The following is an 11,527-nucleotide window of genomic DNA, read 5'->3' as shown; positions in this document are numbered from 1 at the left end:
CTCGGGCTCGACGTGGATGTTGCGTTATACAACTCAGGTGCTGTGACCGACAGAACGGTAGAGACTTTAGATAGATCTCGCCCCTACGCAAGGGGGAGTGTTTGCCCGACAAGTAAGCACTCGAATTGCTACTGGAGTGGTTGCTATGTATATAGCTATAGCTTCTAGTCCGGGGCGTTGGCTTGGCGCTTAATCTAGACCCGTGCATTATATACTCACTTGTGGGTATATTATAATGCCGTGGTTGGTATCCCTTCATTGCGGAACATGCCACGTTAAATAAAAGCGGAGGGATCCGATTCCCACTGTGGATCCCTGCGACGATCCCAACGGAGATCTCGTGGCAGACCTCTGTCCAAACGAGATGATTGAACTGTTTATCGACGAGGACAGCAAGGATCTAACACCCCAGCAGTGCTCTAAGATTGTGTACTTCTGCTGGCATGTGAGATCAACTTTGAATGTTAGATCTTTCCCAAAATCGGATACACCAGAGAATCTCGAAAGAAATTAAAATTCGGGCCCAGGTATTCAGAACATAGTAACGGTAAACTCATGCCCTTGGAGATCCGAACGAAAGTCAATTTGTAACGGCGCGAATGGTCACTTGAGGATCAACAACGAACATAGTTGGTAAAGCCAAGCTTATGAACGTCAACTGTGGTTGCTGCTCCAAAGGAGAAGTAAACTGTCCACAAGAAATAAACTCCTTTTATATAAAACGATTATAAAACCAGCTTGGACTTACGGAATTGAGCTGTGGTGCACTTTCGCAAGTACACACATCAAAAAACGGAAAGGGCTGAAAACAGAATTCCTCGGCAAATCTTCAACGCGCCTTTCTACGTGCGCAACACGACCATCGAGACCTTGAGCTTCCCTCTGTGAATGAAGAAGTGGCGAGGCACAGTAGGAGACAGCTGGACAAATTAGAAGTTCATGTTAACCCACTCGCCTCCAGCGTGTTGTTATGTTATTAATGTGTTATCAATGTTACCATAAAATAAAACTATATCATATAAAAAAAATCTCAGTGGAAATGCGCTGAAGTCATATTTATTCCGAGGCCAGCAAGCCAGATGACAAACTTGGGTCCTACAGGCCAATTAGCCTCTTAGACATTCTCTTCAAAATGTTGATTAAATTTTAGCCATCCAGCAATGCCATAAGGTTGTGATCTATACATTATATAGAAGAAGAATGTATGCCGATAGTCAGGCCACAGTACACGAGTGTCCGCAATTACCCTTCGGAAAATGCGGCAGTACTTGCACGGACGAATGCTAGACTTTAATCATGTTAAAGCTTTATCAATAAAAATGTAAAAAAATAGCTTTTGGACATGACGTAGAGTAATAATTTATTAGACTTGAAAAACAATCAGTGATTTAAATTCAAAAAGCATTAATTGGTTTGCATTTTAGTTTCGCTGCCGTTGTTGTGGGCGTGCCGAGGATGTAACCTTTTCATTTGAGAACATGCCACGGGAGAGATCAGATGTTGCGTTATACAACTCAGGTGCTGTGACCCACAGAACGGTAGAGACTTTAGATAGATCTCGCCCCTACGCAAGGGGGAGTGCTTGCCCGACAAGTAAGCACACGAATTGGTACTGGAGTGGTTGCTATGTATATAGCTATAGCTTCTAGTCCGGGGCGTTGGCTTGGCGCTTAATCTAGACCCGTGCATTATATACTCACTTGTGGGTATATTATAATGCCGTGGTTGGTATCCCTTCATTGCGGAACATGCCACGTTAAATAAAAGCGGAGGGATCCGATTCCCACTGTGGATCCCTGCGACGATCCCAACGGAGATCTCGTGGCAGACCTCTGTCCAAACGAGATGATTGAACTGTTTATCGACGAGGACAGCAAGGATCTAACACCCCAGCAGTGCTCTAAGATTGTGTACTTCTGCTGGCATGTGAGATCAACTTTGAATGTTAGATCTTTCCCAAAATCGGATACACCAGAGAATCTCGAAAGAAATTAAAATTCGGGCCCAGGTATTCAGAACATAGTAACGGTAAACTCATGCCCTTGGAGGTCCGAACGAAAGTCAATTTGTAACGGCGCGAATGGTCACTTGAGGATCAACAACGAACATAGTTGGTAAAGCCAAGCTTATGAACGTCAACTGTGGTGGCTGCTCCAAAGGAGAAGTAAACTGTCCACAAGAAATAAACTCCTTTTATATAAAACGATTATAAAACCAGCTTGGACTTACGGAATTGAGCTGTGGTGCACTTTCGCAAGTACACACATCAAAAAACGGAAAGGGCTGAAAACAGAATTCCTCGGCAAATCTTCAACGCGCCTTTCTACGTGCGCAACACGACCATCGAGACCTTGAGCTTCCCTCTGTGAATGAAGAAGTGGCGAGGCACAGTAGGAGACAGCTGGACAAATTAGAAGTTCATGTTAACCCACTCGCCTCCAGCGTGTTGTTATGTTATTAATGTGTTATCAATGTTACCATAAAATAAAACTATATCATATAAAAAAAATCTCAGTGGAAATGCGCTGAAGTCATATTTATTCCGAGGCCAGCAAGCCAGATGACAAACTTGGGTCCTACAGGCCAATTAGCCTCTTAGACATTCTCTTCAAAATGTTGATTAAATTTTAGCCATCCAGCAATGCCATAAGGTTGTGATCTATACATTATATAGAAGAAGAATGTATGCCGATAGTCAGGCCACAGTACACGAGTGTCCGCAATTACCCTTCGGAAAATGCGGCAGTACTTGCACGGACGAATGCTAGACTTTAATCATGTTAAAGCTTTATCAATAAAAATTTAAAAAAATAGCTTTTGGACATGACGTAGAGTAATAATTTATTAGACTTGAAAAAAATCAGTGATTTAAATTCAAAAAGCATTAATTGGCTTGCATTTTAGTTTCGCTGCCGTTGTTGTGGGCGTGCCGAGGATGTAACCTTTTCATTTGAGAACATGCCACGGGAGAGATCAGATTTCGATTGCGCAGATGGAAGCAGGTCGAAAGGAGTGGCCATTCACCAATGAAAATACCTTCGCCTTGCCTATGCAAAAGTTCCTTAAATACCAAATTGTGGGATTATAGAGTGAAGCCAGATTTTCATTTTTTCGGTATTTGTCCGATTCCCATTACTCTGTAATTTTGGTATATTTCAATGGGTAACGCGTAGGTATTTTAAACATAAACAAGAACTACTACTATAGCGGTTACTCCGCGGCCATGTTCGGCTCACGCCCCACATTTTTCCACGGCATTGTTCGGCTCATTCATTAGAGCCTTCGAAGGAGACAAGTGCTAAAAAAATATTTTAAGTGATTTTAATTTTATCATCTGCGGCAGTCATTTCTTCATGAGCAGAGGGTATTATGATTTGAGTCAGAAAATTCCAACGCAGTGAAGGAGACGTTTCCGACCCCATAAAGTATATATATTCTTGATCAGCATCACTAGACGAGTCGATCTAGCCATGTCCGTCTGTCCGTGTGTTTCTACGCAAACTAGACTCTCACTTTTAAAGCTATCGGGCTGAAACTTTTCCAAAAGTCTTAGTTCTTTTGCAGGTAGTATATAAGTCGGAACCAGCCGGATCGGACAACTATATCTTATAGCTCCCATATAAATAATCAGAAAAAAACATTTTTTTAAATTATATCTTTGGTGTTTTTTAACATATTACCTCCTTAGCTTGGAATTAACATTTTTTAATTAGTTCTGAATTTCGAATTTAATTTTATCAAAATCGGACGACTATATCATATAGCTGCCATAGGAACGATCGGAAAATTGGTCGGAAAATAATATGAAACAAATTATAGCTTCGGTGTTTTTTAACATATAACCTCCTACGCTTGGAAATAACATTTTTTAATTAGTTCTGAATTTCGAATTTAATTTGATCAAAATCGGACGACTTATCATATAGCTGCCATAGGAACGATCGGAAAATTGATAGGAAAATAATATGAAACAAATTATAGCTTCGGTGTTTTTGACATATTATCTTATACTATATCTTATATTATACACTATATTGGGAATATCATTTTTTGTATTCTTAAATTAAACAACTGTAGCTGCAAGGGTATACAAACTTCGGCTTGCCGAAGTTAACTTCCTTTCTTATAAAATAATAATCCTTATTAAAATAAAAACGGATCAACATTGAAGAAACATAAACAAAACCAAAGAGGAAAATACTAGGGGTGAGTGGTGATTCCTGTAATATAAGAGAAAGAGAGAATAATTTAGAAATTCCAAAAGAAAACTGTTGCTTATTTCCCCACCTCGACCCAGAATAAACATAAAAACTTAAAATTTCAATAAAATAAACGCTCGAAAATATTTACATTAAAAATGGAGGATATGAAGGAGGTATTGAACCGTCTTGACTCTACCATTGCGGCTCTAACCACTCAAATGGTGGGCATGAAAGATGAAGTTAGGAAAATAGGGAACAGGGTGAACATTCTAGAAACCGACTTCGAAAAGCGCAACCCGGTAGCGGACATACCGCTACCACTAACGCGTCTGCGTACGGAGTACGAACTAAAAGAATATTCGGCCGTACCGGATTGCGTAAAGGAACTTTTGACTTTCGAGGGTGATTCCGAAAAATACATCTCTTGGATCAATAGGGCCCAATCCATCATTAACGATTACGAGGTCATTCGGGAGAAACCTCTATATAGGTCAGTCCTTATCCAGATTAGACAGAAATTTAGGGGCAACGCCGACATGGCGCTCAATGCCTACAATGTGCAAGATGACGACTGGACAGAGATCAAACGGGTATTGGCATTACACTTCGCCGATAAATGGGATGTCGGTACGCTAGAGTACGAGCTGACTTAAATGGCCCAGGGAAACCAAAAACCAGAAGACTTTTACCTTAGGATCAATTATCACGTCTCACTCATAATGAACAAAATAAAAAGCATGAATTACTCTACGGAGATGACCAATGCTTTCCTTGCCGGACAAAGGGACAAGGCTCTTAATGCCTTTATTAGGGGACTAAACGGCGACGCTTCTAGGCTACTTATATTCCGTAAGCCTGCGGACGTCCACGAAGCGTACTCTATTTGTCTACAATTACAAAAAATGGAGGCGAGAAACCCCACGTCAAGGGCGCCTATGTTTTATCCCAGCAGGCTTGAACCGCTCCAGATAAGTTCCACTTACTATATTTTGCCGGTCATACAGCCAGTTTTTCGAACCCTATTTCGACTAACTTTCTGTTTGATATATTGTCTAAATCCAAAAGTGATTAATCCGACGTAACGGCAATAACTTCCGTTCAATTCCGTATTTCAATTCCGTTATTTGTGCCCGACAATATTCCAGTTTCCTTTGCCCACAATTGTACACTTGAAACAATTCCAGTAAATATTTCAGTGCAACTATTTAACTAAACTAATTCTCAATTATTTTCATTTCCAATTTTGTGTAAAATATAACTCAGCCACAGTAAAAAATTCCCGATCATAAAATTTTTCCTTAAGATTTGCACTCCTTATTATACCCGTTACTCGTAGAGTAATTATACCCGTTACTCGTAGAGTAAAAGGGTATACTAGATTCGTCGGAAAGTATGTAACAGGCAGAAGGAAGCATTTCCGACACCATAAAGTATATATATTCTTGATCAGGATCACTAGACGAGTCGATATAGCCATGTCCGTCTGTCCGTATGTCCGTATGAACGCTGAGATCTCGGAAACTATAAGAGCTACAATACTGGGATTAGGCATGCAGATTAGATGTTTCAGCAGAGTGTTCAGCAGAGTTATACATGAAATGTATTATTCTCATCAATACCTATCGATTAATAAAATAAAAAGTTTTCCACGCCCACTTTTACGCCCACAAACCGCCCACAAAAAATCGTAAGTATGAACGTGGATATCTCGGAAACTATCAAAGATAGAAAATTGGGATCTCAGATTTAGATTCCGTAGCCTTATACGCAGTGCAAGTTTGTTACACGAATATGCCACGCCCACTCTAACGCCCACAAACCGTCCAAGCCTGTGGCGCCCACAATTTTCATGCTAGATACAACATTTTAACTGAACTGTATTGGTCTCGTCAATACCTATCGATTAATCTAAAAAAAATTTGCCACGCCCACTCTAACGCCCATAACGCTTAAATCTGTCTACCGCCGGTAGGTGGCGCACTTCAGTCTCGCTTTGCTGCTTGCATATCTCCATTTCCCTTTGGTCCCTTTAGCTGAGTAACGGGTATCTGATAGTCACGGTACTCGACTATAGCGTTCTTCCTTGTTTTTTACTGTGTTCCAGCTGCGTGTGTATATTTACATAAATATTCTTGTACAGTCCACTCTAACTACTCTTTCTAATACAGTCCACTCCCACTACTTTTCTCGACCTAAAAATACGACTAAATTATTTCTAAAATTAAAAACAAAGTTACAATATCCACAAATTTACTCCAGCAAATCGTCTGCAATTTAGTTGTGCAGGTGACAAACAAACGCACCGACAAACAAACATAAGTGAAGTCTTTACAATTCCCGCAGCGTTATTCCGCTATTCGCACCCCACATATGTACATATGTACAGTGTACATACATAAGTATTTCGATATTTTTGCCAGTGCACAGTGGGTCAAGGGCTCACAATAAATGTTCCTTCCAAACAAACAAATTTAAAGTCCGTAATTCTTTACATAAGTCCGACCATCCGATATAATAAATATTTATTGACTTTGCCTATCCGACAGTGTGACCGTATATATTCACAATCTTGATTGGTACCTAAATTCCAATTGGATTCTAGCCCGTTTCCTTGCTTCTGAATTAAAGATTGTAAACTATTTAACGTCATGGCAACATCAGTCAAATCCGCTTTAACCCGATTTATGGCCACAGCTGACTGTCTGATCCTTTTAAGCCACTGTGAACGCTCCAGGTGTTATCCGCCTGTAAAATCCGTCGCGAACGGTAAAGGCAGCATACGACGTATGCTCCGACTGCATTATAGCTGCAGGCGAGGGCGCCGCAGACATGAAATCCATACTAAAATCCAAGTATTACCAAACGTACTCCACCTATGAAATGTTTGCCGCGCAGCTCATGGAACAAATCCAAAAAGGCTCCTCCCAACTACCTCAAGCTCCAGTAACTCCGTTCCAAAATTCCTCGTCTTATGGCTGTCGGCTCCCTCCTATCGAGACAGAGGTTTTCTCTGGCGATTATCTTCGCTGGCCGACTTCCCGGGACCTTTTCACGGCAATATACATAGACAATCCGAGTCTAACGCCCGTTGAAAAATTATTCCACTTAAATTCAAAAACAAGTGGCGAAGCTCATTCCATAGTTTCGAGATCCCCACCCACCAATGATGGCTTTCGCTCAGGTTGCAGGTGAACAGTCACCTGAAAACACCTTTCAACGTGCAATCCATAGCACAGGAGTCGGGAGCAGCTTTAAAGGAACTTCAACGCACTTTTCAAGGTTGCTTAACTTTCTTAACATTTTCCGGTGTTAGTATTGAGAATTGGGACCTTATCCTGGTTTATATGTGCTCGACAAAACTACCAAAGCTCACCCTCTCATTATGGGAGCAATCCATCCAAAATAAAGCCGAAATTCCTACGTGGCTTGAGCTTGATTCCTATTTGACGGCCCTTGAGGCCGTCGATAGTTTCCGATCTGCCAATTTCCTACACGTCCAGTCTCAAGACACAAATCGAGTGGGAGAATTTCCAAAAATAAATTCCTTCAACACAAGGTTAGTTCCGATACCCAAAGTCTGCGATCTGTGTTCGAAGAAGAACCATCCCGTGCGTATATGTCCACGCTTCATACAAATGACAGTAGACGATCGCCTAGCCTATATCCAAAGGAAGCAGTTGTGCTCCAACTGCTTTGCAAGCAGCCATCAATTCCGGGAGTGCACACGCGCTCACAACTGTCTCACTTGCCAAAATCGGTATCACACATTGCTGCATCGAAACAGCGGTCCTACTACTCCGCTGGTTCGATCCGACCCTCCAAGGCCAGTATCCGCCTCAGTTCCACACATCATTTCGTCCTATTCAACGCAAGTTTCCGTTCAAAAAGTCCCTCCTAAGAATACTCCATCCGAATATTGGGTTCCATACCCCAATCCTACCAATGCCGAGTCTGCCAAAATATCCATCCTCTACGGAAGTGCCACCACTTTCTACAGCTAAGCCGCCAGAATCGGCTCCAGGAAGTACATATCCAGAAGTACTGCTCCAATTGCTTGGCTCACAATCATTCCAAGGACTCCTGCCGCAGTGGTCATCACTGCCACAAGTGTGGAAAGGGCCACCACACTCTTCTACATACGGGCGACCAATCTTCACTTCCAACATATTCCTGAGCCTACTATCCTGCGGGTGTCCTCGCAAGAGGGGGGAATGTCTCTGATTAGCATTCGTTGTAGTCAGACGTGTTTTCTTTTCGCAATGAATTCTTATTCGTGCTCCGAGTGCAATGCTGAAGTTACAGCAGCGCAGCTTCGCGTTTTTGAGGCGGTTCGTTGCTCATCGCTTTGTCGTTGTACTTTTCACACTGCATGTGTTGATCTCCCGGAGGATGCTATTAGATTATTAACATATATGCCGAATCTACTCTGGCAGTGTGATCGCTGTGTTGTGAGTAATGATTCACACTCCAAAATCGATCAAGTAATGGAAGAACTTCATGACCTGAGGATTCTATACATGGATTTAAACTCAAAGTTTCTGAAGGCTTTTCCGAATTCTACCACTGACAATAGCAATGTCAGTAAGCGTAAAAAAGTGGTGAAACCATTGGCTCCAGCTTCTTCAATTGGTCGTCAAGCCAAACATGCAGTCCTGATACCCCCTGCACCAGTTTCTACTGCCGCCAGGAACCATACAAAGAATAACAGGATCAAGAGGCGAATAGTTGGTCAAGCTCCTAGTCGTGAACTACTCGATGTTGTGCCGAGCAATAAATTCCTTCATATTGGTAGATTCAGAGCGCTCGTAAAATCGGATTCTGTGTGTGAATATGTTGCAAATAAGCTAGGTGTGGATACCGCCACCAAAATTTGCAAGCCTTTAGTCAAAAATGGTGTAGATGTTGCTACACTGGAATTCGTCAATTTCAAATTAGGAATACCTGAGCAGCACTTTCAGACTGTGCTTAGTGATGCGATCTGGCCCAATCCAATCAAGGTCAGTCGATTCATCCACAGGGATAGGCCTATTGTTGATGGAAACGTTCTGGATTTGCACAATCATCATACATCGGACTCAAAAAACCCCCAATAATCGGCGCCTCTGGTGTCGATTTGACTACGGCAAATTTTTATGATCCTCTTCCTCATCTTCATGCTACTTATTCGCAATGTCAACGTCCGCTGGTTTCGATATCGCTTGCTGCTACCATTACTCTCTCATACGCCGCTCCCAGTGCACTCTTAAGTGTTGGGCGCCCGTCACTCCCAAATCAAAAACATCATCAGCTGGATTTTTCCTTTTTTGTTCTGTCTAACGTTCATCAAACCAGATTCCATTAAGACTCCCGCTCTAAGCGCGCTCTTCGGAGATGTGCACTCATCTCATTCAAAACAACATCGGCATCAGCTGGATTTGTCGTTGTCTATTTCGCGCGACGTTTGTCAAACGCTCTCTGGAGAGCTGCTCTCATCATATTTCATCAAGATTCCCGCTCTAAGCGCGCTCTTAGGAGTTGTGCGCTCATCACCGTCAAACAAACAACAACGTCAGCTGGAGTTGTCGTTGTCTGTTTTGCGCGACATTCGTCAAACGCCATCACGCTTCTCCCTCTAAGCGCGCTCTTTGGGGATGTGCATGCATCACAAGCAAAGCAACAACAATATCAGCTTGAGCTGTTGTTGTCTGTTTCGCACGACGATCGTCAATCGCTCTTTGGAGAGCCGCACTCATTATACTTCATCAAGATTCCTGCTCTAAGCGCGCTCGTCGGAGTTGTGCGCTTATCACAATTGAACCAACAACAACGTCAGCTGGAGTTGTCGTTGTCTGATTTGTGTTACGTTCGTCTAATGCTCACAAAAACCCAACGGCTGGAGCTTTCGAAAATTGCTTTGAGTAATACTCGTGATCACAGTTTCATTTCCTTATTACCGCGCTCCTCTCTGACGCTACGAAATTGCTTGGATTTATCATCGACTGCTTTGTGTGGCTCTTCCCGATGGCAGCATCAACAACAACATTGTCCATCTCTCCTCAACTTGGATAGATATGCTCTGTTAACGGAGACATTGCCATCGCTCCTAAGAACTAGTTGCTCCTTACTAAAAGTATCTAGCAATCTTCAGGAATGCATCGATCCTAGTCTGCATGATAAAATTCGTATTAAAAACTACATTACTGAAGGCGATCTGCGGGCCTACAACATTGGGAACGCAAGAACAAATACTTCCTAAGGCATTGGACTATGATGCCTTAAATGCGAATCCGGAGATTGTTGATCGTGCTATTGTGAGTACGGCTCACTAAAAATTTATTTTCAAAACATCTCCGGAATGCGTACAAAGGCGGAGCAAGTATACCTTGCCACATCCCAATGCGAGTTTGATGTTATAGTTATAGTTGAAACTTGGCTCAACATAAACTTTTACTCAAATGAATTCTTCGACTCCAATTTGTACCATGTGTTCCGCAAAGACAGAGATAGCACGAAAACTCACTGTGCTAGAGGGGGCGGTGTAATTTTTGCTGTTCGCTGCAATTTGCGCTGCTTATCAATTGGGCTTCTCGTTGAAGATACCCTTCTTGATCAAGTTGCGGTGTCGATAATTGGAGAATCGGAAACGCTGCAAATTGTGGTGTCATACATACCACCGAATGGTTCATATAAACTTTACAAGGCTCACCTGGAAAAGATTACCGATATCTACAATAATCTGCAGGACCATCAACATATCTGTGTGATTGGAGACTTTAATCTATCATCCCTCGTTTGGTCTCAGGATCCGGAGCATCACTCTTCACTGCCAAGCAACATACATCAACCACACGAGATTCTTTTCATCGATGATATTTTCAGTATGGGCTTAATACAAGTCAATAATATATTCAATAGCTTACATAAAATTTTAGATTTAGTATTCGTTAGCGCTGATATTAACTTTTCTTTAGTCCAATGTAATTCACCTATAAGCAATTGTGATATCCATCATAGACCATTGCTACTAGGTATAAACTTTTACAGTTTTGCGCCTTCAGCTGAATATTCACCTAGATTTATTTTCAATGAAACCAGCCTTTGTGCCATCAGAAATGAGATCTCTGCCATTAACTGGGAGTCAGTTTTATCACATGTCAGTTTGGAGTCGTGTTATGACACTTTTTTAGTTGTTATTTTAAACATCATTAAGAACAATGCTCGAGAAAGGGTCCATAATTCGTTTAAGTTGCCATGGTATACGAAAGGTTTGAAAAAGCTTAAAAATCTTCGAAATAAATTCTATAAATGGTTTTAAGTTACACAGGATCCTGGTGATTGGAATAGAC

This window comes from Drosophila subpulchrella, unplaced genomic scaffold, assembly GCF_014743375.2.
Source record: "Drosophila subpulchrella strain 33 F10 #4 breed RU33 unplaced genomic scaffold, RU_Dsub_v1.1 Primary Assembly Seq15, whole genome shotgun sequence".
NCBI classification, from domain to species: domain Eukaryota; kingdom Metazoa; phylum Arthropoda; class Insecta; order Diptera; family Drosophilidae; genus Drosophila; species Drosophila subpulchrella.
This window is presented reverse-complemented; position numbering follows the sequence as displayed.